This window comes from Capricornis sumatraensis, chromosome 6 (assembly GCF_032405125.1).
Source record: "Capricornis sumatraensis isolate serow.1 chromosome 6, serow.2, whole genome shotgun sequence".
Lineage (NCBI taxonomy): Eukaryota > Metazoa > Chordata > Mammalia > Artiodactyla > Bovidae > Capricornis > Capricornis sumatraensis.
In genome coordinates, this window is record NC_091074.1 from 70,151,175 (window position 1) to 70,177,880 (window position 26,706).

The window sequence follows — 26,706 nt, forward strand, 5'->3', positions numbered from 1 at the left end:
TCCATTCATCTTTCTCTCTTTCAGGTGTTACTGTATAACCACCTTTTTCCTGTATCCTGGCATATGGTTTTGTACTTCCCACTTCCTTCTCTACTGAACTGAGGTGTATTTTTAAAAATCTACTTGTATCATTTTCCCTATTCTAAACCTATGGCTTCCCAGAATCTTCAGGAAAAGGGCCATAGTTGTCATTTAAGGTCTTTTGTGATCTGGCCTCAGTTTACCTATTCAATTTCATTTCCCTTCTTCCTAGACACAAATTCTTTATCCCCTATCGATAAGTCATGCATGCATGCTAAGTTGTTTCCGTTGTATCCAACTCTATACGACCCTATAGACTGGACTGTAGCCTGCCAGGCTCCTCTTTCCATGGAATTCTCCAGGTAAGAATACCGGAGTAGGTTGCCATGCCCTCCTCCAGGGGATCTTCTCAACCCAGGGGTTGAACTTGCGTCTCTTGCATTGGCAGGTGGGTTCTTTACCACTAGCACCACTTGGGAAGCCCCATAGATAAGTCAGGGCAAAACTAATTACCCAAACCTCTGAGGCTAAGAAGATTGCTGTCACTGAGGTCAGGTTTCTGGCAATCAGGGCTTGTCTTGGTTTCCTGTGGCTGCCCTGACAAATTACCTCAAATTTAGTAGCTAAAGAAACAGAAAATTATGCTCTTAGAGTCCTAGAGTTAGGAATCTCACTTGCATCTTATCAGACTAACCCCCACTCTCTCAGGACGCTCCACGTCCCTGCCTCTTCCAGCTGCTGGTGGCTGTGGGCATTCCTTGGCTTGCGGCTCCGTCACTCCAAACTCTGCCTCCAAGTTCACGTTGCCTTTTCCTGGTCAAACATCAAATCTTCCTCTGCTTCCCTCTCAGGAGCTTCCTTATGATCACATTTAGGGCCCACCTGGATAATCTTCTCAACTCAACATCCTTAACTTAATCACATCTGGGAAGCCCCTGTACCATGTCAGGTGACATTCCCAGACTCTAGGATGAGGGCCTGGATATCTCTAGGCTCATTCCTCAGCCAACCACAGAGCTCAGAGGGAACCAGGCTGCATCTCAACAATTTTCCCATGTATGAGACAGACTTTTTTCTGCCACTCTGAAGATTGTTACTTACTTGCTGTGTGCAGCTTTCTCTCCTTTTAGCTTGGATTGTATGGGATGGGAGAGATAAGAATTACTTCTTTAAAGTGCACTGGATTGGATTTTGGCTACCACTGGATATGCAACGATGGAATTATTGAGAAATTAATTGGTGTCTTGTTTTGTTGACTCTTGTGGGCTTTGCAGAAGGAATGAAAGTATTTTCTCCCCAGGCTCTATCATAACTCTGCATATCTCTACCAGGGAGGAAATGGTCTGTTTTTCCAAAGGTCTGGGCCTTTTCTTTCTTTAATCATTCACTGGGGAAGGAAGCAGGTTTCCGGGTGTTCTCTGGTCGGAGTGGAAAACTGACCTCATGGAGGTTAGCTGAGGATCTCCTTGAATGGGGATGGTTAGCCTGGGTCATCCGAGGACAAGGTGTGAGGTTTTGTGCACTGGGAGTTAGGTTACACTGTCTGCCTGTTTCCCTTCCTCCGTTCTCTACCCTAGGAAGGGTGGTGGCGTGGTGGGTTCCTAATGGCATGAAGAAGCCTGAATCTTACCACAACCTGGCTCCTAGGGGTATGGCCTGGGGTGGAGATGTCCGCATGGAAGCCAGGAACCCCAGGAGCCTCAGCATAGACTGTCTCTCCACCCTGATGGGTTTTCTTGGGGCAGAGGGGAGTAGGATGACCAGCAGAGTGACCTGACTTTGGATGGCCACACAGGCCTGAGCAAAAACACAGGCAGCCGTGACCATGAGGGGCAGCAGCCCCAAGACCAGGACTAATAAACCTGGGGGCTTCCTGTACCATCCAAGGGAGGAGGAGGGACTTCTTGTTGACCATGGACATGTGTAGGCAAATGGGCTTCATTATAGAAAGTATGACATAGTCCCTGACCCCGTGAGCCATGGAGCAAACCTCAGGCCTGTTATCCATGTGGGAGGTGAATGGGGCTAGCACGCTCCCTTTGAAGCGGAGTGGTGATTCATGCCGGTGCAGCAAACTAGAGGCAGATGCTGTCAGGGGCAGCTGTGCTCTCCAGGGCCTCTCCGTTGGCTGGGGCAGATGCAAACAGCTGTGAAGCCACGGTGCAGACTAGGACAAAGAGCTGGAGTGGGGGTGAGGGGTGGAGAGGCATGGGGCAAGGGCATGGTTATATCCCCAGCTGCTAAAATCAGAGAAGGCTTCCTGCAGGGCCCATTTCTGCTGAACCTCAATGGAAGAGAATTTTGGCCCAGGAGAGACAGAGTTGGGAAAATGATGTCCCAGAAAGGGGATGGGAGTGGGGTGGGAGCCAGAGGGACTATCCAGAGCATGAGCCACGTTACAGGGTGACATGAGGGAGAAGTCAGGACAGGAGGTGGGAGTTGGCTTGGGAGGGAATTGGATGCCAAGCCAAGGAGGTAACAAGGGGAAGGCAAGAGTGTTGTGACCAGTTCCAGCGATGACTAATGCTAAAGCTGGAAATAGCCTGGCCAGGTGTCGCTTTCAGGAGTGTGGCACTTGGAAAGTCACCCCCTAAGGCATGCTGTGGTTACCTGGCTGTATGGCCTTCCTCACCCTTGCTGTCATCTCTGAGGGACTCTCTTTTTCTAGATTCTGTGCCATATACAAGTATCATTTCCTTCAATCCTCACAAAAATCCTGTGAGACAGATACTAGTTCCATCCTCATTTAACATTTGAGGGAACTAAGCAGTGAGAAGTCAAGTAACTTGCCCAAAGTCTCCCAGATCATTTTGGCAGGATGGTCGAGCGACCAGTGGAGCTTGGCATCAAGGTGCCAGGTCAGTCAACAGCACTAAGAACAAAGATTCTGAGCAAGTACCTGCTCTGACCATATTTGCACAAATGGAGAAACTGAGGCTAGGGGGAAGCTGACCAAAGTCACCCAGTAATTAGAGGCAGAGCCGGAAACCCAGGGGCCCTGGCTTCTGGGCCAGAGATCTCCCTCAGGAGTGCCCTTGCCTGAGGATGCAGCAAACAGATAGGATGCCTGGACATGGTGCTGGATGGAAGTGGATCTATCCAGTGGAAGATATTCTATCCACTCCTGGCCCTCAGCTACAGACATGTTTGTGAGCAGAGCCCACAGAGACTGCCTGAGAACACTATTTGTTGGTCATAAGCTAGTTTGTGATTCAATTTTTCAAGATATTTATTATGTAATTATATGTATATATATGTCTATACACACAGAAAGAAACCAGTATTTGTGATGTATATGTTCATGGCAAAGCATGATAGTAAGATTAGCACCTGTGACCCACTACCTGCATTCGAAATCGGAAGCTTCCTGGCATTCTTGCATGTGTCTGGATGCATCTTCCCTGTCTTACCTCCTTGCTACCCCAGGTGAGACCATGACCCAGATATTGGTGTTTGTCATTTCCTTCCTATTTTGTAGTAGTTTTAGCACACGTGTATAGATTCCAAAGCCATATGTTATTTACTTTTGCTGGCATTGAACTTCATAAAAGTAGTATTATAATCTATATCGTTGTTTAGTTGTTAAGTCATGTCTAACTCTTTTGCGACACCATGGACTGTAGCCTGCCAGGCTCTTCTGTCCATGGAATTTCCCAGGCAAGAATACTGGAATGGGTTGCTATTTCCTTCTCCAGGGGGATCTTCTTGACCCAGGGATTGAACCTACCACTCCTATATTGGCAAGTAGACTCTTTACCACTAAGCCACCAGGGAACCTCTAGGCTACCAGGCTTCTCCATCCATGGGATTCTCCAGGCAAGAATACTGGAGTGGGTTACCATCTCCTTCTCCAGGGGATCTTCCCAACCCAGGGATCGAACCCGGGTCTGCCGCATTGGAGGCAGACGCTTTAACCTCTGAGCCACCAGGGAAGCCCCTGATAAGCTATATTACCTTCTATGAATTCTTTTCTAAACTCAATGTTTTTTCTAAAATCCATCTATATTGAGGCACGCAGCTATAGCTAGCTCATTTCCCCACTGTATAATATTCTGTTTTATGGAATGCTGCATATTACTGATCTATTCTTTTACTGTTGGGTGTTTAGTTTGATTCTAGTAGTTTGCTATCATGAATAATGCTGCTATGACCATTCTTGGACATGTCTCCCAGGGCACATGGAAGAGTTTCTAAAAGACATACCTTGGCATGGGACTTCTGGATATAGATAGTATGTGAACAGTTAACCCTATTAGCTAAAGCGAAATCAGCAAATGCTCCTATCTGCCCGGTGTGCTTCCCTTTCTCTTTTACCTTGTGGTCTCCCTCTAGTGCCCCCTATTGGCAGAAGCTAAAAAGGTTCCAAATGGCCAAGCCCTGCAAAAACGGAGTCCCAGGTCCGGCATTACAATGCAGGATTTAGAGGAGTAGGGTTAGAGATGAAAGGCATAGCAACTAATTTAGAGATGTGTGATCACTGTGTTTACCGGATAAAAAACAACAAGGCCAATGTGGCCCAAAGGTCGTCCGTTTAAAACCTCTTCAACGTAACCTGATCTTTGCTCCGTCTTTCTGCCCTTGCCAAAAGGAATGGCTAATCTTTCCCCAAACATGATGCCCTTCCACCTCCACGCTTTTATTTCTATTTCTTTCCATCTCAGTTTCCTTCTTTGCCTGGATATCTTGCTCCTTGTTCTTCTTGGTGCTAAAAGCCCATATCAAATGCTGTGTCCTTCATGGCTTTTTCTCTAATCTCTCCAGTGGAGGTAATAAAAATATCCTTCCCTTGGGTTCCATGGCCTGGTATCAGCCCTCTGTCTGGGCAACAAGCACCGTTTCCCTCAGCATCACAGTTGTTTAGTTTGTGAGTCATCTCCTTACTCAGAATTTTTCTTAATATTAAGAAAAGCAAGGCAGCATATGATAATAGAGAAAATAATCACTTAATATTCTACTGCTGGCACGGTTTTTACCACTTTTGTGTGTTCCTTGCTTGTTTTTCTGTCTGCGTGCTTTGAATAGGTAGCACACTTGTAACATCGTAGCAGATTTCTTTTTTATCCTTGTTAGGTCAAAAACTTCTCTCCTTTGTTTCTATAGTCTTCATCATAGTTTCTAATAGTTGTGCATCATTCCAATGTGTGTTAATAACCTTTTGGCTCTAAGTGACAGAAACTCAGTCTAAATGAGCTTCAGCAGAAAGGGGATATTCATGCAGAGTATACTGGGATCTCACAGTAACCAAGGGTAGCCTTCTGGCTGGAACTTGGGGACTCCCAGAAGAGGTGTTGTCCTACATCTGTGTCAACTTCATTCTTTCTTCCTTCCCCAGCTGATCTGCTCTCTCTGATTTTCCTCCACATGGAAGAAAACATCCACACACCAGGCCCCAGCTTTACCTGTGATAGTCCAGCCAGCTCTTTGAGACTGGTCCTTCTTTCTCAGGGGCAGACTCTGCTTGTATAGCAGCTGCTGCTGCTGCTAAGTCACTTCAGTCGTGTCCGACTCTGTGCGACCCCATATACAGCAGCCCACCAGGCTCCCCCATCCCTGGGATTCTCTAGGCAAGAATACTGCAGTGGGTTGCCATTTCCTTCTCCAATGCATGAAAGTGAAAGTGAAGTCGTTCAGCCATGTCCAACTCTCAGCGACCTCATGGACTGCAGCCTACTAGGCTGCTTGTATAGATAGGGACACATTTTACCAAGGTCAATCATACTTGAACAACCAGGTGGCTTGTGTAGAAAAGGGATCCTGGTAAGAGAATCCTATGGTGAGATTTTTATATTTCCTCCAGATAACTGCTACAGTAGTCACTGCATGTATTAGCATATACATTTTTCCTTATTTTGAATTATTTTCTTTGGTCCAATTCTTAGAAGTGAGATGACCAGATCATAAAGTTCATACATTTTTATATATGATATTATTACCAATGGGATTTCAAAGAGTTATTCAATTTCACTCCCATTGTGTGAGAGAGCCATTTCTTTGTACCATTGAGAACATTGGGCATTATGACTGGAAATGGATTTTTTACTATTTTAATAATCATAAAAAGATATCTCTGTAATTTTTATTAGCATTTTTCTGGCTACTAGTGAGACTGAAGATTTCCCCGTATATTTATTTTATTAGAGTATATTCCCTTTTGTAAATTATCTTTTCCTAGTTTTGCCCGTTTATCTAGTGGCATGTTAATTCTGTTCAAATTTAATTGCTTCTTTCTTTTGTGTGTGCATTTCACTTCTTCTACCTTTTTCTACCTTTATGCATGGTCTAGCTTGTATTATAGTTACTTGTCTGATCTTTCTTATTTGACTATGAACTCCTGGTGGACAGAGCCAGCCCTGAGCACTAGCCTAGCATGGAATCCTAGTAAAGCCCTCAATGATGGCTAATTGGATAAAATAAGCCTTCAGTTATGGTCTCCATGAGCTTCTTTAGTGGCTCAGAGGATAAAGCGTCTGCCTGCAGTGCAGGTAGACCTGGGTTCAATCCCTGGGTCAGGAAGACCCTCTGGAGGAGGAAATGGCAACCCACTCTAGTACCTTTGCCCGGAAAATCCCATGGACAGAGGAGCCCGGTAGGCTACAGTCCATGGGGTTGCAAAGAGTCGGGCACAACTGAGCGACTTCACTTTCCCTTTCCTTTCCCTTTATGGTCTCCATTATGCAGAAGTAATTGTTCAGCCTGAGTGGTGAGCATATAGGTTACAAGGATGCAAGAAACATACACTTCATTCATTTAGACTGAAGATCTGCTACATGCTAGGATCTAGGATGCCTTGGAGCCACAAGACAGTGGAGAGAAGAGAATTAAACATCAATTACACAGCTGTGAGAAATCCTACTTATCCTACAGAATTCCAGAGAGTTCTGTGAGCTTTAATAGGGAAGGAACATAGATCCAACATTAAAGCAGAACTCAGCAAACCTACTGTAAAGAGCTAGATAGTTTCTAAATTAATTTTATTTATTTGTCTGTGCCTGGTCTTAGTTGTGACATGTGGAATCTTTTATTAATAGTTGTGGCATGCAAACCCTTAGTGGCAGCACCTGGGACCTATTTCCCTTACCAGGGAATGAACCCAGGCCCCCTGCATTGGAAGCGCGGAGTTTTAGCCACTAGACCACCAGAGAAGTCCCTAGATAGTTTATTTAAGGTCTTTCAGACCATATACCGGAGAAGGCAATGGCACTCCACTCCAGTACTCTTGCCTGGAGAATCCCATGGATGGAGGAGCCTGATGGGCTGCCGTCTATGGGGTCGCACAGTCGGACATGACTGAAGTGACTTAGCAGCAGCAGCAGCAGCAGCAGCAGGCCATATACGGGCTTCCCAGGTGGCACAGTGATAAGGAATCTGCCTGCCAATGCAGGAGCCACAGGAGATGTGGGTTGGATCCCTGAGTCAGGAAGATCCCATGGACCGAGGAGTCTAAACAGTACAATAGCTTCCTCATTACTATACAGATGGGGAAACTGAGTCACAGAGGGCCCAGTGCCTGCCTGTGGTGAGATGGGAAGCTAAGGGCTTTGCTTGGACTTGGCAAGGTCCTCTCTGGCTGTCTTCTGGGATAACCTGCTCCCTTCCCTACTTTTGTGCTGGGGCTGGTACTGTCCCGGGAGGTTAGAGGGCAGTCTGTTAACAGAGTACCCCTCCCTGAGGGATATCTCCTGTCCCTCCTGCCATGGGATTCTTTGACCCTATGTTTTCCCATTGAATTGGGGTTGAGGGTGACAGAAAAGATGAAATGGCAGCATGATTAATTAATGCATGTGTATCCTGAGGCTGAGAATTTTGTTGAGCATAGAAGTATGTCCCTTATTACAATTGATTTTTACAGGGAAGGTGACATTCTTTTCTCAACTGAATCATGTATGGGGCAGAAAATGCTAAATATAATTGCTTCTTCTCTCCCGAGATAACTCTCCTGATCAAGTACACATAGTGACAGATGGGACCTGATGCTGCTGGCTCAGTCTCCAGAGGTTTCAGCAGGCTGAAGGCCTCATTGGCCTCAGAGTTGGAGGGGCTGTGGGGCTGTGGGGCTGTGGGGCTGTGGGGCCTTCCCCCACCCTCCCCTCACTATGCAAAGGGAAACAGACCACAGGGGCATCCTCCTGGAATTGTACCTGGGTGTTATGTTACTCTAGGGCCACAGGCCTGGGCATTTGAGTTGTGCACTGCCTGAAAGGGCAGGCCTCGTGGGAACCAGCACCTGTTCAGCCACACATCTCTCCCGGGCTCCCATCTCTGCCATCAATGGGCTGTTTCCTGCAAGTAACAGCTACCACCCTCCCCAACCCTGTGCTTTTACCATTCTACATAGGAACATCTTGATACCCCAGTTTGGGATGGATAGAACTTGCAAGCAGCAAGGAATGATTCGATTTGATAATCAGATCATGAGTTAAGGGGCTAAGGTTCTGGTGTTCACACTGCTTCTGCCAGCAACATGACCTTGGGTGAATCTCAGCCTCTCTCTGGGTCTCAGTTTCCCTTTTGGTGCTAAGAGAGGACTGACTTTGTTTTTCTTTTTTACACTATTCCTGGCAGCCTTGTGATGAGGCTGACTTAGGATCAAATTCAGCCCTGAGGACCACCAGAGTGCTCCTGGGACCGAGGCTGCCCTTCCCCCATGTTGCCCTTCTCCTGCCTCCACGGTGTCTTTGGGCTTTTCTTCTGACTCCTCTCCTCCTACATTTCTGCCTGTCTCATGATCCAGCAGGGCTTTCTCCCCTCCTGGCTTTTGCCCTCTTCCTAAAATGCCCTTCCTCCCCCTTCATAGGATAGCTCCTGCCAGCCTTGCTGGGGTATGCCCTCCTCTGGAAAGGAGCCTCCACCAAGTTATTGCTCCTCCTCCCATGCTGGGTTGCGGTTATGGGTATTGAGGGGAGGTCACTACCAAGGTTCTCCAAGCCAGGCTTCAGCAATACGTGAACCGTGAACTTCCAGATGTTCAAGTTGGTTTTAGAAAAGGCAGAGGAACCAGAGATCAAATTGCGAACATTCGCTGGATCATTGAAAAGGCAAGAGAGTTCCAGAAAAACATCTATTTCTGCTTTATCGACTATGCCAAAGCCTTTGACTGTGTGGATCACAATAAACTGTGGAAAATTCTGAAAGAGATGGGAATACCAGACCACCTGATCTGCCTCTTTGAGAAACCTGTATGCAGGTCAGGAAGCAACAGTTAGAACTGGATATGGAACAACAGACTGGTTCTAAATAGGAAAAGGAGTACGTCAAGGCTGTATATTGTCACCCTGCTTATTTAACTTCTATGCAGAGTACATCATGAGAAATGCTGGGCTGGAAGAAGCACAAGCTGGAATCAAGATTGCCAGGAGAATATCAATAATCTCAGATATGCAGATGACACCACCCTTATGGCAGAAAGTGAAGAGGAACTAAAAAGCCTCTTGATGAAAGTGAAAGAGGAGAGTGAAGAAGTTGGCTTAAAGCTCAACATTCAGAAAATAAAGATCATGGCATCCGGTCCCATCACTTCATGGGAAATATGTGGGGAAACAGTGGAAACAGTGTCAGACTTTATTTTTTGGGGCTCCAAAATCACCGCAGATGGTGACTGCAGCCATGAAATTAAAAGACGCTTACTCCTTGGAAGAAAAGTTATGACCAACCCAGACAGTCTATTCAAAAGCAGAGACATTTCTTTGCCAACAAAGATCCGTCTAGTCAAGGCTATGGTTTGTCCTGTGGTCATGCATGGATGTGAGAGTTGGACTGTGAAGAAAGCTGAGCGCTGAAGAATTGATGGTTTTGAACTGTGGTGTTGGAGAAGACTCTTGAGAGTCCCTTGGAGATCCAACCAGTCCATTCTGAAGGAGATCAGCCCTGGGATTTCTTCGGAGGGAATGATGCTGAAGCAGAAGCTCCAGTACTTTGGCCACTTCATGAGAAGAGTTGACTCATTGGAAAAGACTCTGATGCTGGGAAGAATTGAGGGCAGGAGGAGAAGGGGACGACAGAGGATGAGATGGCTGGATGGCATCACTGACTCGATGGCTGTGAGTTTGAGTGAACTCCGGGAGTTGGTGATGGACAGGGAGGCCTGGCGTGCTGCGATTCATGGGGTCGCAAAGAGTCGGACATGACTGAGCAACTGAACTGAACTGAGCTGAACTGAACCGCCTCCCCAGGTTGCCAGTCCCCAGCTCTGACTCCTCTTGGTGCCCTTGTCATGGGTCTGGACACCAGGCAGGGAGAAAGGGTAGACTTGGTGGGGCAGAGCAGGCACAGGGTGTTCATGGAATGACTGAACTATATTATATTTTCTAGAGAAAGGAGGTGCTGGAGCTCTGTCTGCCTCCTTGCCTGCCTCTCTGCCTGCTCCTTCTCCTGGGTCCATCACCATGAGCTCCAGGGACCTGGAAATGTGGCTCATTTGAGGAACCTGCATGCGGACATGAGAGCAATGGGAGGGGGCCTCTCACAGGCTGGACAGCAGTACCTCTGGCCCCTCTTGACTGTGGTCAGCAGGTCACTGGGCACTCCTGACCACTCATAGCTGTGATTGTGTGCTGTTTTCCCCAACTTTTCCAGGAGGACCCAGTAGTAGGATCAGGACTCCAGTGCGAGAGAAGGGATTCTTTTGGGGGCCATTAGACAGAACGAGCCCTGGCCCTAGAGTTAGGGTTCAAGTTCAGCTCTGCCTTTGCTGGGTGACTTGGGCAAATCCTACCCCTCCCTGGGCCTCAGTCTCCCTTCTACACATCGAGGAGGTCAGAAGGGATGATCTCTAAGACACCTTTCAACTAAAAAGGATGCAACTCACATCCTGCGAAGGAGGGTAGAGGCGGAAGGTACTCAGTGGCAAGATGACAAGCACTCGGGTGATTCACTTATCCCGAGGCTGTTCTGGGAATGAGTTGCCACAGATGAGCAGGAAGGCGCAGCATAATTCCAGCAATCTGAATGGAAAGATGTGGAGATAGCCACATACTGGCCATGATAGCAACACGTGGCATTATCATGCCTGGAAATGAACTTCCGACCACTGCTGACATGGCATATCCATGACTGTCACTCAGGAGATGGGGCAGATGTAGTGTTCAGGGCGTGGGTGTACATGTGGGTGCTTGTGAGTATGTATGTGTTGGTGAGTGAGTTGGTGTGTCTGTGACGGTGGCCCTCTGTGTGGACCTAGGCCACTGCTTGTGCATGAGAACTTGTGTGCATGAATGAATGTGAACTGAGTGTGTGTGTGTATATTGAGGACAAAGCCTTTCAATTAGCTTGGCTCTATCCAGACACTTCAAGATCTACCTTTTCTTTGTTTATTTTCACATGCCTGTGTGCATGCACATATACACATACCACACCACACCACACACACACACACACACACACACACACACACACACAGAGCTTCAAGGGGTCAGCTTCAGCTGGAACAGACAAATCCCCAAATGCCTATCTCAGAATGGTAAGTCACTTTTGACACGAACCCATTTGCAGTCTAGGTTTTGAAATGCACATCTCCTGAGATGGCCAATTTAATCAAATGATTGATGTGGAACAAACCACATGTTAACAGATTATTTGCCAGCCTGACCACTTATTCAAGACAGTAGCCAATAAACAGAGCTGATGTTAGAATTCTCTAGCTCATCTTTATCTTCTTTGCCTGCATTTTTTGGTTCTATTCTCTTCTTCCCTCCTTAAATATCTATCAAACTCCATATCATAAAGGGAATTGAATGGGGTGATTAAAAGTTTCTACTTAATTTTGTGGTTCACAAGAAACCCCTGGAGTTTTCTAGATGAGTGAGTAAAGGGTTCAGGGCTTTGGGCCCTTGCTGTTTAGTGGTTTGGATCTTGGCCTTGAGGAGATGGTGATTGGCCTCCTTGAGGCCTTTTTTAAGGTGATGGCCATGGTGACGGTGAGAATTGCTGACACTAACGGGGCTCCTGTGAACTGGGCATCACTTCAGTTGTTTCGAATCCATGAACTCCTTTATCCTTCACAGCCCTCAGTGATAACTGCTGTTATTATCCACTCTTCCTGGATGTGAAAACTGAGGTCCAGAGCAGTTAGAAGACTTGCCCTTGGCCACACAGCTACTAAATCAAGCCAAGACTGGCATCAGGCAGTTGAGCTTCATAATGCACACCCTTTGCCACATACTCTCCTGTCTCTTAGGGTGCAGGGGGAACAGAGGGAAGAATTTGGGGGGCCTGAATAGGACTTATGACTGCTGGGGTGTGTGGGTAAGGGAGAGGGCAATTCTGACACACTCCCAGCTTTCTGGTTTGGGCTACAGAGGACGATGGGATGATTTGCTTCAGTCTCCGAGGTTTCAGGGCCTGCCTTGGGTTTGGCCTAGAGCCGTGGACCTCAACTCCATTAAAGATAGAGTGTCCGGACATCATTATACCCTTTGTAGTTCCTGGAAAAACTCAACACATTTAATTTTATCATGCAAATGAGAAGCAGAAGCAGTTTACCTGTAGAAAGCATGGCTCTGTTCTATGTGTGCAAAAACCGTAGTAAAAACTATACGCTCATGGAAAAGTTGTTGAATTTGCAATTTTATTCTGTTTCCCATTAATATTCATTACTCTGTTTGCCATTTGTTCACTTGTTTTTGTTGAAAAAAATCTTTGCTCAAAAGTAGACAAGTAGTTGCAAGCCCTAGTTTTAGGAAAAAATGTATCAAATGAAAACTTTTAATTCAGAAAAACTTCCCCATGAACTTAATGTTATTATCATTATTTAGAAATCATTGAGGAGATGACCCTTTCCAACACCCACAGCACTGAATTTAGAAAACTGTGTCTAACTGTCTTATTTTCTGTAGAGAATGAACCCCTGGAAACAATCTCCTTAATTCCCTGGTCCTAACTCACTGTAGGTGCAAAGAAAGTTACATTAACAGTAACAATTTAAATTCTGCTGGTTTTTCAGTCTACCTCTTAAATTCTCTCCAGGTTTTTCCCTGAGTGTGTCTCACCTGTGTTCCCACAATGGGATATAAATAAAGATGGTATATAAACCTTAAAGAAGTCCTTTCAAAGTAGGAAGATTGCTCTCCTTTATTACTGTTTGCTTGCTGGAAGGTAGGTGTAATGGCTGGAGGTCTAGCAGTCACATAGGATCATGAGTCAACTTTGGGAATACAGTGTAGAGTAACAAGATGGAAGGAACATGGGTTCTTGATCCTGCGGCATGCCATACTAGCTCAGTATTTCTTATTGCTGGACTTCTCAAAAGCAAGATAAATGTTTATCTTGTATAAGACACTAACTTTAGGGTTTTTCTTTTCTGCAAAGCTGAACTTTAACTCAACCAATACTGATGCCAAAATGGAACTTGTTATTCTCAGTCCTCCTGACCAGAACCTCTCTGTGTCCATGCTGGAGGGAGGTAGTATGTCTCTTCCCAGATCTGCTGCTTACTGTCTTACTTGGGCTCCACAGCAAAAGGTCTTTAGCTCCCCGGAGTAGCCCTTCTCCTTACCTTCTTTTTCTCCCCTTGCAATGTGTTATTCTAGGCTTCTCATACTTCAGGGTATGTGGATCACCTGGGGACCTGTTAAAATGCAGACTCTGATTCAGTAGGTCTAGAGGTGGGGCCAGACAGCCTGCGTTTCTAACACGTTTTCAGTTGGCATTGCAGCTATTGGTCCAGACCAGGATTTGAGTACTAGAGCTGTTAGAATGCTCGGCTGTGAGCTGCTTGCAGGCGTGGACACCATGTGGAATCTCACCTGTTTCTGTATCAATAACCTCAGATATGCAGATGACATGACCCTTATGGCAGAAAGTGAAGAGGGACTAAAAAGCCTCTTGATGAAAGTGAAAGTGGAGAGTGAAAAGTTGGCTTAAACTCAACATTCAGAAAACGAAGATCACAGCATCCGGTCCCATCACTTCATGGGAAATAGATGGGGAAACAGTGGAAACAATATCAATCTTTATTTTTGGGGGCTCCAAAATCACTGCAGATGGTGACTGTAGCCATGAAATTGAAAGACACTTACTCCTTGCACGAAAAGTTATGACCAACCTAGATAGCATATTGAAAAGCAGAGACATTACTTTGCCAACAAAGATCCGTCTAGTCAAGGCTATGGTTTTTCCAGTGGTCATGTATGGATGTGAGAGTTGGACTGTGAAGAAAGCTGAGCACCGAGGAATTGATGCTTTTGAACTGTGGTGTTGGAGAAGACTCTTGAGAGTCCCTTGGACTGCAAGGAGATCCAGCCAGTCCACTCTGAAGGAGATCAGCCCTGGGATTTCTTTGGAAGGAATGATGCTGAAGCTGAAACTCCAGTACTTCGGCCACCTCATGAGAAGAGTTGACTCATTGGAAAAGACTCTGATGCTGGGAGAAATTGGGGGCAGGAGGAGAAGGGGACGACAGAGGATGAGATGGCTGGATGGCATCACTGGCTCGATGGCCGTGAGTCTGAGTGAACTCTGGGAGTTGGTGATGGACAGGGAGGCCTGGCGTGCTGCGATTCATGGGGTTGCAAAGAGTCGGACGCGACTGAGCGACTGAACTGAATTGAACTGGTGCAAAGTAGATGCTCAGTGTGTTTAGAATGACTGACAATAATAGGCCATTAGTATGCAAGATGCCAAGAAATCCTGTGGAAAGGAAACTGACTCTCTGTTTACTATGCATATCTCAAATTTATTTTCACTGCAACCCTATTTTCAAAAATACCTATTGACATCCCATGGAAATAGTGCTCTGAGAAACCCACTTTGACTGATCCTGTAGCTAGAGTGAGGCAATTTCCATATGGGACCCTTGTATCCAGGATTCTATTTGGGTGTCTGCCTCAGCAATTAGGAGAAACTGTTTCAGCTCAGACTCCCTGTATCCCTGAGGGCCTGCAAACTCCTAGCGGGGACATATTTGAATCCATTAAAGCATAGGTGCCTGGTGCTATTGCCAAAGTGTTCATTTTTTTCTCTTCCCCTGGCAGTGCCCAAAAGGCCTATAATCCCCTCAGGGCAATGGAGAGCTTGAGTTGTTTGCCAATTAGCATGTTCCTGTGGATTTGTACAAATGTCTTTGTTCCCAGGCTGAGGCACGGAGGAAGTGCTGGGGAGAAAACTGAAGGAGTTTGAAGGTGGGGAAACGGCTGAGTTTCCCTCAGGGATGATGTTGACTAGGTGAAGCCCTAGAGCTTTTTCCTGTAAAAGAACTGTTCTGGGCTCTGGCAGGTCTGTGTTGCCATCTTCAAGGGAAAGAAGGAAGCTAGGAGGTGGGGCTTTGTCATCCCTCTGTGGGAGCTTTCTCAGAGATGCAGGCCTGGCTGCCCAGGAGCCCCAGGAATAGTCCTGCAGCCCCCAAGGAGAGATTCACAGGAGCAAGTTGTGGGGTCTACAGAGCTGCACCCCCTGAACTCGGGCACCCAGCGTTTCACCCTCATTTTGGATCTTAACATCAACTCTGGATCAATAAGGAAAAGCCTATTCAACGTTCTGTTACCTATGTCAAAAGATATGTCCCCTATGAAATAAAGTCATAGGAATAGAGAGACAGACATTCTTTAAAAACCGCAGAAGGACAATTAAAAAAAAATTAAATGAAAAAGGAATTAATGAGAAAAGGAAACTCTGTGATAGAAACTAAAAATGTAATCACAGAATTAAAACTCACTATTAATCCCTTGGTGAGATTAAAGAACAGAGCTGGTGCCGTGAAATATTAAATCAGTGCTGTAGGGGTCAAGGTTGAAAACTCTCATCAAAAATTCAGGGGTAAAGATAAAGAAATTAAAATGACTAGAGGAAAGTTTATAGGTATGGAGACTGGAGAATAAAGCAGTGCCAAGCAGACATTCCATGTTTGTGTGGATGAGACTGGAGAGAAGCAATCATCCAACAGACAAGAGATCACCACACGAATCCTGAGTGTGCAGCTCAGAAGAGATCAACGTGTGCCAGGCAAACATCACTGGAGATGGGACAATACCTAGACATCTCACAAAATGTTTGAAGGAGCAGGATTTTAAAAATCCTACAAGCATATGCACAGAATAAAGAAGAACCTATGAAGGAAGAAAAATCAGACAGGCTTCAGACTATTGTTGCCATCAATTTCAATGGAGTACCTCTATACAGGTTTTTAGAATAATAAAGAAAAAGATTGCAATACAGTTATTTGATACCCCACCATGGTTGTTTAATGTTTGACGTCTCAATAAAGATACTCTCAAGCAGAGAACTTGAAAAGTATTAAAAATTGTCAAGAGATGAAGCAAATTTAAGAGCTGAGAGTGGTGAAGCCACTCCCTTGTACAAGCTACTCTCTTGTACTCCCTGTACAAAAGGACAGCGAACAAGTGCCTACTTAACAAAGAAAAAATACAAGTTGTGAAAGTGGCACGAAGCAATGAAAGTTAAAATTATTCTCAAAAAGAGGCCAAGAGGACTTGGGAAGTACAGATTTACTCTTGTTTAATATTTAGGAAAAATGTGGATTAAAGAATAGTTTTAAAAAATTAAAAAGTTGAATTATAGACAGAAGATATATTTCATATATATTCATAAACATAATAGAAAATATATTAAAATGTATAATAATGAGATGTAATGTAATATGTACATATGTTTACACACATGCACACACACACACATACACATTACCCCTCTCTCTCTGAAAGACAAAAAACAAAGAATACATGGTCCACACCAAAGAGCAAGGAAGTATTACAATAATTTAGGGATTTCAAGATCTACTCTCTCTGTAACTTTCAAACAATCCAGTATTATTAATTATAGTAACTGTGCTGCACATTGCATGCAGTGACTTACTTATTTTATAACTAGAAGGTTGTGACTTTTGACAAGGAGAGTAAATCTTAAAAGGTCTTATCAGAAAAAAGAGATTTTAATCATCTTTAGGTGATGAATATGATATACTAAATAAATGTTACAACAATTAATTTAAAGGCATTACATTTCTGTAAGATAAAACTTTTTATGCTATCTACAAGAAAAACTTTCAAAACAAAGTGAAACAGGAATTAACAAGCAAATGGAATCCAAAATCCTTGGTATGTACCTAAAAGCTGGAAGCATGAACTAAGATTTGTGTGCCAGTGTTCACAATAGTGAATGCTGGGTGGGAGCAACCCAAGTGTCCATCAACAGATGAATGAATAAACAACATGTGGTGTATAAATATGAAAGAATATTATTTCTACTATAAAAAGCAATGAAGTTCGGATATTCGCTACAACATGGATGAGGCTTGAATTCATTATGCAAACTGAAAGAAGCCAGACATAGAAGAACAAATACTGTATTATTCCATTTACATGTGTTACCTAGAATAAGCAAATTCGTAGAGACAGAAGGTAGATTAGATGCTGGCCAGTAGATTTGGTGTTCGTAGTGCCTTTAAGCTGGTTGCGGTGCCTCCATCATTCTTTGAATACTTCCTTACTTTCAAGCATGACAAGATGTTCTAGGCTCATTTGTACTTTCCCTTTCTAAACCCTGGACATTTCTCCAAGGAGTCCTTGTTCCTTTCAGTGGAGGCTAGTATTAAGAAGTCAAGATGTGAGTACTGGGTATGCTTATTGCTATTGGAGTGTTGCAGCTCCCAGGGCTTTCTTTGGAATTAGGAAATTAGCCTGGCCTCTCAACAGTGGGGTCCCAATGGCTCTCACTTGGTTGAATGCACTAGAAAAGGGGGGACATGCACCAAATGAGCTTTTTTCTCAACTTGTCTCTATAAATGGAACAGTTCTGACAAAAGCTTCCATTTGAGGCACCCTCCACCCAGGAGAAGACTAAAACCTCCTAGATCACTGTCGGCTATTGACAACTCCGCTTACCTATCCTACGCCTCTTAAGCTCCGTCAGGGCCCTTACGCTTGCCTTGCCTAAACTCTTTTCTCTTCTAGTTGATGTTCACAGAGCTAAGGCACAGCAGGACCCAGGCCTCTTCCCAGAGGGAGCGGGACGTGGGGCAAGGGTGAAGGTCATCAGGGAGCTCATGTCCCTCGGCATGTCTTCATTCCAACCAGAGGCAAAGAAAGGAAAGACATTCCAGCTCTGGAGTTTCTGCTGCTCGCCCCCAGTGCAGGGAAGCTGCTGGCATATGGGTGCCTGCAGCACAGCCAGGGCTGGGAAGAAGCTCAGATATTGCAAATCCAGAGGGAAACATGACTTCAGAGTTCTTTTCTAAGAAGCAGCCCTTTTGCTACCACAGGGAGGTACCTGCAGACAAAAATTATTATCTTTCATAGAAATAGTCCTTCTCAGTCTCCCTTTCTTATCCCCAGAAAGAACCGAGTGATTCCCAGAGAGGGGAGGGCAGGAAGAGGAGTCCTGTGAACTGCGGGGCAGGGGATACCCTTAAGCCTGAGTGCCCTAGCAGTCATGATCCCCTTCCTCCCGTACTTCTGAGGTCTTGGATGTGCTTTATGCCATGTCATCATTGATTTGAACCTTCCCAATTGTGCCATTGCATGGGTCAGATGGTCACTGAGAATTTAGACATCTCACACCTCGACAGGGACCTACTGTGCCTTAACAAACTGCTTTTCCTATATGCTGTAGCTGGGAGGGTCCCTCTCTCTCTCTCAATAACTTTATTAAAAGATAATTTGCATACCATTCAATTCACCTCTTAAAAGTGATTTGAGAGAATAGCACTGAAACATGTACATTACCATATGTGAAATAGACAACCAGTCCCAAGTTCGATGCATGAAACAGGGCATTCAAAGCCGGTGCACTGGGACAACCCAGAAGAATGGGATGGGGAGGGAGGTGGGGGTAGTTTGGGACAGGGGGACACATGTACACCCGTGGCTGATTCATGTCAATGTATGGTAAAAACTACCACAATATTGTAAATATCCAATTAAAATAAATAAATTAATTCTTTTAAAAAATGTGTACAATTCAATGGTTTTTCAGTACATTCATAGATATGTATAACTATTGCCATAGTCAATATTAGAATATTTTCATCATCTTAAAATAGAGAAATCCTGTACCCATTAGCTATCGCCCCTCTATCCTCCCATCCCCTGCCCCAGCCCTAAGAAACCACTAATCTACTCCGTTGCTGTAGATTTCCCTAGCATGGACTTTCAGATAAATGGAATCTTATAGCACACACAGTCTTTTGTGACTGGTTTCTTTCACTTAGTATGAGGTTTCCAAGGATTGTCCATGTTGAAGCCCGTATCAGCGCTTCATTTCTTCCACATTCCTCTTGACAGTAATGAGCAGGCCAAGTGTGGATCCATGGAATAGGGGACTGTCTCCAGAGGCCCCCACTTTCAGACTTGTGGTGAATGTGGCTCATTTCAGAGCACTTCATTTGCTTCCTTCTTAGGCTGTTGGTAGGTCAAAGACCCTTAGCTTCTCCAAGAAACAGCCTGTCATTCTGGTGCAGATTGTCTTTGTACTCAAGGCTACCATGGTTACCACCTTTATTTTGCCAAAGGACATTGGCTGGTTCCAGGTGTTTTGAATGTCCTCAGCCTGCTGTAACTCACACTGGTAATGAAGAGAATCAAATAGTATTTTAGGTGCCTGCACACATATGAAGCTCTTCTGTGGGGTTCCAAGTCTTAAATTTTTCTTGGCAATCATAGGTAAGGAAACATTCTTGACAGGCTTGGACTTGAACATAGGCTGCCCACACTGTAACAGAGGTTTTAAACTTGTAATAGGTTGGCCTGGACTTTTTAAAACTAGAAGTAACCAGAAAGCCACATGATCTGTTCAAATGTCAATATGGGGAAGAAAGAAGAGATCAGGCAGAATCTGTTTGAAAGTTAGTGAACTGACAGAAATGTTTATGCCCTGTTGACTTCAAACTGTTTGATAAACTGGTTCCAAACTAAAGATCCTAGAGGCAGAAATCCCAAATGAAATAGTGGTCAACCCAGTGGTATGTTAGAAGAGTAGTATCTTATAGTTAATCAGTTTTATTTTAAGAATGTAAAGATGACTCAGATTGGGAAGTGCATTGATTCAACTGATCACAACAGGTCAAAAGTCTTGGCAGTAGTTTGAAAACCTGTTCATACAAGGCATTTTTATTCCTCTAGCACAAGTGCCAAACAGAAGCCAATGAACAAAGGTGATGTCTGTTTGCCGCTGTGATAACCTCAAAGATGCCATTTGATTTTGGGGGTGATGACAAAGGTGTTTCATGCGACTAAAAAGCCACCTTGCTTCATTCTGTAGCAGCAGAGGAAGTTCAGTTGCGGGTGAATGATTTCTTGAGCGTGGAAGAAAGTCCCAAAGTTAAGGTGACAAGAATTGCACTTGAAAAATTCTTCAGGCTCCATCTATAATTCTCAATGGAGTTTTACAAAGGTGCTTCCAAGACCAGGAAAGGGAAATTGCTGAATACTGTAAACAGCAATACACACACACACACACACACACACATATTTACTGCAATATATATATAAAATCCAGTGAATGTGAGGCCAGAGTTTATCAGGGCAAACACAGACATGGCTTCTAGACATCTCAAGGCCACAAGTGATTTATAGACAGTTCTATTGTGATATAATTTACATACAATATCACCAGTTTTAAGTGCAGAATTCAATGGGTTTTTGACAAATATTTACAGTTGTGTAATCATGACCACGATCAAGGTATAAAACTTTTCTGTCACCCCCTAAACTTTTCTGGCATTTCTTTACAGTCAGTTGCCTTTGCACAACTTCAGTCATGAGCAGCCACTGATGTACTTTCTAGTACATCTGCTATGGGTCTCCGGACCTCCCTCGGAACATCTCTGCCATCTTCAGCATTCTATACTGCAGATTCTAAGTGCCTCCACCTCCTTGAACTCTGATCTGTTCTTCAACTCAATAGGTTTGCTGGTCTCAGTTTGGATCCCCCTCCCTGTGCTGCGGCTTGGAAATTCCCTCTGGGCAGACAGCTAGGACAGCTGTAGCCTCATAGGTAGTTTTTCCTGGGACCAAAATCACAGTCCTGTATCCTGTGTGATATGTGTATGAGATATTTTTGCCTGGTTTTTAGTTGTTTAGGCTAGGATGGCAATTTCTGAAGCTGTTAATTCTTCATGAGCAGAAGGGGAACTGCTCTGACTCAGAGTTTACTGTTTGCGTAATGATCTCATGTTACCTGGAGTCACCAGAAGGTACATTCAGGCTGAAGGCCACTCCCTTGTGGCAGGTGTACAGTTTCAGCTAAAATGGAAAAATTGTGTTTCCAGTTTAGAATCCATTCCCTCCTCAAGGCATGAAGAAGTATACAGATACGTTTTCAGTTAAGTTCAGTCACTCAGTCGTGTCCGACTCTTTGTGACCCCATGAATCACAGCATGCCAGGCCTCCCTGTCCATCCCCATTTCTCGGAGTTCATTCAAACTCACATCCATCGAGTTGGTGATGCCATCCATCCATCTCATTCTCTGTCATCCACTTTTCCTCCTGCCCCCAATCCCTCCCAGCATCAGAGTCTTTTCCAATGAGTCAACTCTTCGCATGAGGTGGCCAAGGTACTGGAGTTTCAGCTTTAGCATCAGTCCTTCCAAAGAACACCCAGGGCTGATCTCCTTCAGAATGGACTGGTTGGATCTCCTTGCAGTCCAAGGGACTCTCAAGAGTCTTCTCCAATAAACACCACAGTTCAAAAGCATCAATTCTTCGGCGCTCAGCCTTCTTCACAGTCCAACTCTCACATCCATACATGACCACTGGAAAAACCATAGCCTTGACTAGATGGACCTTTGTTGGCAAAGTAATGTCTCTGCTTTTCAATATGCTATCTAGGTTGGTCATAACTTTTCTTCCAAGGAGTAAGCGTCTTTTAATTTCATGGCTGCAGTCACCATCTGCAGTGATTTTGGAGCCCCCCCCAAAAAAAGTCTGACCCTGTTTCCACTGTTTCCCCACATATTTCCCATGAAGTGATGGGACCATATGTTTTAACTTTGCCCTAAAAAATAACAACAATAGAATAATAGCTGTCATCCAGTGAGCATTTATTATGTGCCAGGCACCATGCTAAACATGTTTCATATCATAATTTAATCCTCAAACATTGTGAATTAGCTACCACTTTTATTCCCTTTCACAGACGAGGAAACTGAGTATGTGTGGTAATGATTTGGAACACACTGGGTGCCACCTGGGGCTTTCCAATTGGTGGTAGTGGTAAAGAACCCGCCTGCCAATGCAGGAGACTCAACAGACGTGAGTTCAATCCCTGGGTCAGTCAGATCCCCTGGAGAAGGGAATGGCAGCCCACTCCAGTATTCTTGCCTGGAGAATCCCACGGACAGAGGAGCCTGGCAGGCTACCGCCCATAGTGTCGCAAAGAGTCAGACATGACTGAAGCGACTTAGCACACATGCAAATGCCACCTATTCAGTCTTCTTGACTAAAATAAATTTCCAATTATTGACCCCCCAAAACTGTAAAAGACATTATATAAAGAAGAATTAAGAGAACTAAATAGAAGTGGTTTGAATTTCTCCCTTGTATCTCAAATAATTCTGTTTTTGGCAACTAATGACCCAGAGGTCCCAATTGATTGCTTTAGTAGATAATACTCCTTCAAATCTGCAGCCAGTTAAAAATTGGGTCAAAGATATTTATTTAAAGCCAGCAAAGTTGTCAAAAATAAACCCCACTAAACCTTATTACTTTACTAATGTTTAGGTCAGGTCATAAAATGAAAATAAAAGGTAAAGACTAAAAATGTCAACCTAGCCAATGCCTTCTGGAAACTTGCCATTGCAGGGACCAACCCCAAAGAGACCTAGACTACTGTCTCTATGTACAAAGAGAAACCCTATCACAGACATTATTAAAATATGAGAACTGATGGAGCAATTTTGATGTTGGTAAAAAATTATGACACTAAAAATATTTTCAAATATCCTTGTGAAAGGGACCATAATTTTCTCATGAATTAATTATAAATTAAGCACTGTCTATCAGTCTCTGTCTCAATGCTTAATGAGTATTTTTATCTGAGTTCATTTTTATTGAATCTCCCATGGGAGAAGATGCTGGATTTACAGATATTTCACTAGGGCCCATTTATCATGGGCCATTTGCTGCGGCCATAAATTTTGTGGTTGAATGACAACGAGTGAAGAAGGAGTAGAGCAAGAAGTGGATTGAGGTTGAGAAAAAGGATGGGATTAAAGGTGGGTTTACACGGAAAACGGTTTTTACATTTTGATACAGCTCAAAATGACCTAGTAAAAGTACCATGTTGAAATGTCGTTTGAATGAAAATAGCAACATTAAAATGGACTGCTTCACTTATATGCCCATCAAAACCCTCACCTCAGCTCAGAAGATTCACAAGCATAGCACACATTGTTTTGGCTTTTGCTGAAAACCCTAAAAGCTGTGATTGGAATCCTGGGTTGTGAGACCAATGTGCTGAACCAAGATCCTGAGCTAGTGAGTGAACCTAGATGACTCCTGGGCACTTAATTCCCACTGAGGTTTTGATGTTCTCAATTTATCACTTAGGGAATGACTCTACCTAAGTGATACACATTTTGTTTTGTTTTGGGCTTGTTATATGTGTATTTGTGCCCATGTATGTAATAAACGGAGATAAACAAAACCTTATTGAAATCTGCAAAAGGCAACTGATTAGTAACGGTGATACGGAACAAATGAGAACAGTAAATACTAGTGTCATGTTGGAAATGTGATTCCAGAAATCATGAGCCTACATATCTGAGTTAATTATTTTGGTGATTCAGAAGTATTTTGGAAAGTGTGGCATAATGACTGATTTTTCTTTCTTGTATATGATAGACTGTTGTTTAGTCGCTAAGTTGTTTCCGACTCTTTTGCAACCCCATGCACTGTAGCCAGCCAGGCTCCTCTGTCCATGGCATTTCCCAGGCAAGAATGCTAGAGTGGGTTGCCATTTCCTTCTCCAGGGGATCTTCCTGACCCAGTGAATCAAACCTGTGTCTCCTGAATTGGCAGGTGGATTCTTTACCACACAGCCACCTGGGAAGCCCATATAGCAGATAGCTGCGTTTTTGCTGAGCACATGGCTTCCCAGAAGAAAGACTGCATTTCCCAGACTTCTCCACAGATAGTTAAGAGTTAATAAAGCTTTGTAACAAAGTTCTCTCTATGGGATGTAAGTCATGTGTGCCACTTGGAGGTTGTGCCCTTGAAGGGAAGAGACATGTTCTCCCCTGGCCCTTCTAGCTGGCTGGAATATGGACACATGGCGGGTCATTTTGAACCAGGTGAATGAGGAAACCCCAGAATGACAGAGCAACAGGAGAGAGGAAGCCTGGCTCCTGACAGCTTCACAGCCAGGACTGCCATCCTGCTCAGGTTTATGATTTCTGGCCGATTTCTTAACTAACACTGTAGTAAGTCAAGAATCCATTGTAATTGTTTCATGCTTGTCTCCATTACCAGGTTGTGAACTCCTTATGAAGATCTCTCCCCATATTTCCAGTTCCGCACTGTAGCCCCAGAACTACTCTGGGTCCTGGCACAGAAAAGGCCTTTGTGAATGTTTATTGAATGAATGAATGTTCTGTGACATATACCAGCTTGTGACGGAAGTCGTGACAGCTGTATCAGAAGAACTGTGGAGGAAGAGCCATCTCCCATTTGAAATGTGTGTCTAGGAAATTTCTGTTTGGCTGCTTTTAAATAACCTACAGCATGGTCATTCATTTTCTTCCCATGGTGAGGGTTTGGGAGTGGGTGATTTCTAAACTGGGTCTAGTGCTATCAGGCCTGAGTTTCTGCTGATCGCTTTGCCTCTTCCTCATGGTGCCAATATCGTAGCCAAACTCCAACCATCACATCTATTTTCCAGAAAAGCAGGACTACCAAATGGTGAAAGGGAAAGCCAGCCAAGCCTGTCCCCTCCTAAAGGGGCTCATGCTGCTCCAGATATTTGCAGGGACCAGGACAAGAGTATGAAGGGAGACCCAGCTACTATATGTTTGTCTATTTAAAAGTTGTTAATTCAAGTCAGCAGACTATTAAATAGCATATCTTGATCTTATTGCTTTGACAAAAATACCTTCAAAATGACAAAATCTAGAATATATGTCAAGCTATAATTTCTATATGACTGAAAACCAACAAAATACCAAAGATGAATTTAATTATGACTGAATATATCTGTGTATTCTTTTGATGAGTTGGCAAAGTCTGAATGAATAATAAAATCAAGGTACACATAATTCATAAGTTATATATATTTATTCCATATTTTTTTGCTTTCATCTCAACAAAATTAAATAATTATCAAAGTTTTCACAAATTTTCACAAATACAAATTAGTATCATTATCATACTAACAATAATGATGTAATGATCTAAAGCAGAAGTTGGCAAAATATGATCTGCAGGTCTGTTGCCTGTTTTTGTAAATAAAGTTTTATTGGCATTCAGCCAGACTCATTTTTTCACGTGTTGTCCATGGCTGTTTTCATGTTGGAATGTCAGAGCTGGGTAGTTGTGACAGAGGCCGTATAGCCTATAAGCCTGAAATATTTACTCTCTAGTCCTTTAAGAAAAAGTTTGCCAACTTTTGATCTAAAGGATTAAAACACAAAATGTAATTGTAGTGAAAATATACAGAATTTGAACACATTTTTATCAAAAAGTGTCAAAAGTAAGTGAACGTAGGGAATTCCCTGGCAGTCCAGTAGTTAGGATTCTGTGCTTTCACTGCCAAGGGCCCAGATTCAATCCTTGGTAGAGGAACTAAGATCCTGCAAGTTGCAAGGTGTAGCAAAAGAAAAAAGAAAAAGATGACGGCAATTAAAAACAAGTGACCATAAAAGCCAAATAATTAAGATCATTTTTCATATACATGTTCTAGAGAAGTTTTTTCTAAAGAAGTCATAATTATTTAAAATTAAAAGGTAAAATATAAATTATAATTCATGTATAAGAGCAGTATTATTGAAATGCATTTATTTTCTTTTTAAAAATTTAGCTGAACAAATCTTATCAAACATCTCTATATTCCTATAAAGATAAAACTTGGCACTCTGTCATTCAATAGCCACATGATTGCTGAGGTTAACACCTCCTATCATGTTTTGTGTCTAGACCTGCACATATACAAATTTGAGAGTGATATGAATTGTTGAGTATGGCAAAACGTTCTTAAGCTGCTACATACAACTGCTGTGAACAGTGAGCAGTAATAGTAACAGTGAACTGCTAATAGTGAGGACCCCCAGGAAGGGGACTGAAACTGGGACAGGAGCAAGAAAATGGATGCATGGCACCACAGGGAAATGGGATACTTTGGTCTGTTAGGATATGATATTCATGCCATGTACTGGGAAGGAATTAACCATTTTTCCTTTTACCTAAGCTCTTCTGCCGTTTGATCCTTCCTGATTTTGGAAGCAGCATTCATCTCCAGGGTCATCAGGCACAGGCACAAAATTTCCAGACTCAGGATCACTTCAGGGAAACAGGCAGGGGATGTGGAAGTGTATTTCCCTGGGGCCTGAGTGGTGTTTGTAATGGGAACAGATGTCCAAGGGCTTGGATTTCTTGTGTCAGTGTTAAGCATGTGATCTCAAATGATAGAGAACATCTTTGTGTTCATTAAGAAAAGTGTGTGCTTATACATGCCTGTGGAGAAGGCAATGGCACCCCACTCCAGTACTCTTGCCTGGAAAGTCCCATGGACAGAGGAGCCTGGTAGGCT